This window comes from Apium graveolens, chromosome 5 (assembly GCF_009905375.1).
Source record: "Apium graveolens cultivar Ventura chromosome 5, ASM990537v1, whole genome shotgun sequence".
NCBI lineage: Eukaryota > Viridiplantae > Streptophyta > Magnoliopsida > Apiales > Apiaceae > Apium > Apium graveolens.
In genome coordinates this window covers 46,854,161-46,856,599 of record NC_133651.1, presented here as the reverse complement: position 1 = coordinate 46,856,599, position 2,439 = coordinate 46,854,161, and the positions used below count along the sequence as shown (strand labels likewise).

Genomic DNA, 2,439 nt, shown 5'->3' with positions numbered 1-2,439 from the left:
TTCAGTTTGGGGGTTCTCCGACAGAAGACCCCAACATGCACATCAGAGATTTCATCGAGATCTACCACACTTTCAAGTTCAATGGAGTTTCTGAAGATGCTATTAAGTTCAGGCTTTTCCCATTTTCTCTGCGGGATAAAGCTAAGTGCTGGTTACATTCTCTACCACCAGGGTCTATCACCAAATGGGAAGATCTTGCTCAAAAGTTCCTAACTAAATTCTTGCCTATGGTGAATACTGCTGCAATCAAAAATTCACTTACTCAATTTGCTCAGCAATCTCGAGAATCTTTATGTGAGGCTTGGGATCGCTACAAAGAGATGCTTAGAAAGTGTCCTCACCATGGGATGCCTGACTAGATGATCATTAACTTCTTTTATAATGGATTGGATGCTACTTCTAGACCCATGCTTGATGCAGCATCAGGAGGAGCCTTAAGGGCTAAGAGCTATGATGAAGCTTATGAATTGATTAAGCTGATGGCTGCCAATGAATACCAGAATCCTACTCAGAGACTACCTTAGGGCAAGGTAACAGGAATTCTGGAGGTGGACGCAGCTACTGCTATAGCTGCTCAGCTTAAGGCTTTGACAATGAAGGTGGATTCTTTGGCAAAGTATGGAGTCAATCAGATCACTAGTGTCTGTGAGCTTTGTGCTGGTGCCCATGAGACGGAGCAGTGTGCTATTTCTAGTGAATCAGCTCATTTCATGAGCAACTTTCAGAGGTCGCAACAACCTGTTCCAGCCACCTATCATCCCAAAAACCGCAATCATCCTAACTTCAGCTGGAGCAATACTTAGAATGCGGTTCAGCAGCCTTATCAGCAGTATGCAGCAAAACAATACAAACCTCCTGGTTTTGACCAATCGTAATATGCACCAAGACAACAACTCCAGCTGCAATAGTCTAATGAAAAATCTGAATTGAAGGAGTTCAGGCTTATGTGTAAGATCCAAGCAGTGTTTATCAAGACCTTGGAGAATCAAATTTGGCAAATTGCCAATGCCTTGCTTAATCGTCAACCTAGTACATTCCCTAGTGACACTGAAGTACAAGGAAAAAGGGAAGCTAAGGAGCAGGTTAAGGAAATTACATTGAGGTCTGGGAAGTTTACAAATCCCGAAATATCTCAAGTTTCGGAAGAAGAAGCTGTGGCTAAAGAAGAAGGGCAGAAGAAAGCAGAAGTGGAAATAAGGAAGACTACTGTGGAACACACTCCTCCTGAGGGTAATACAGGGGAAAAACAGATCTATCCTCCACCTCCTTTTCCTAAGAGGATGCAGAAGAAAAAACTGGATAAGCAGTTTGAGAAGTTTCTGGAGGTGTTCAAGAAACTTCAAATCAATATACCTTTCGCTGAAGCTCTTGAACAGATGCCTAGTTATGCGAAGTTTATGAAAGGTATTCTGAAATAAGTCAAATTATTGAGACTTTGTAAAAATGCTTAATGAATAGTAACCTTGACATACGGGGAAAACCGTTTAGCCCACACTATGTTGTGCATGAGAAATTGAGTTTTGGAGTTGATAACATGATTATACATACCAAATGAGTGTATGTAAATGCTATTAATTTTCGAAGAACGAACTTTGAAAAATGATCGTATTTACGAACCATCGAGGATTACGGGAATCACAATATAATTATGAATTTAAAACCCTACGAATTTATATCCAAGAACGATACTTCAAAACACAAATATTGTATACGAAAGGATTTACACTGCGATCCGTTTACGAGAAATTATTACGAACACGATTAAGCGACCGAACAAACGCGTAAACGTATAAATAAATGTATCGAACCAAACTAACTAAACTAATTAACCATGGTAAGAAACTAACCATGGTTAAATCATCAAATAGTAACCTAGCTATATAGGAATGATAACCTAAAGCTAAGAAATAGTGAGCTAAACCCTAAAACCAAGTAGATTAGCTTGTAACCTAAGAAGCTAGCATGATTTGTTCAAAGATATGCCAACATACTCTATTTCTAGGACATATGCTAGAAGATATACAAATAAAATACAAGTCTTATGCAGGAAGCATTCAAGAAACATAACACAAAATTCTCTCTCCCCATTTTCTTCTTCTTCATTCAGCCAAGCTTCAAAAAGAGAAGAAATCAATTTCAAAACTCCAAGCTCTAGTAAAAAATCCCTCATTAATTCCTAGGCTTCATACATCCTAAACTAAGGTAAGATAAATTTTTAAGCTCATTTTATCAAGGTTTGATGGGTGAAAAAATTCATGAAAGATGATAGTAAATAGTATGAATAGTAACTTTTCTATGGTTTCTTGATTTTAATGGTTGATTTAGGTTCTAAAAACCCTACCAAGCACTCCCAAAACTTCACCATAATCAAGAACACATCTCAAGTTTTCAAGAAAGGTATAAATCTTTGACCCATCTTTATTTAAGGTTTAAGTTCAA

General features: G+C 37.9%; 1 non-coding gene across 1 annotated transcript; it reads right to left on the bottom strand.

Annotated features, from left to right (window-relative positions):
- Positions 1–242: 242 nt before the first annotated feature.
- LOC141662296 (small nucleolar RNA R71) lies at positions 243–349 on the bottom strand. Its single transcript, XR_012550417.1, has one exon. It is a non-coding gene; the product is annotated as a small nucleolar RNA R71 (small nucleolar RNA).
- Between the last annotated feature and the right edge of the window lie 2,090 nt (positions 350–2,439).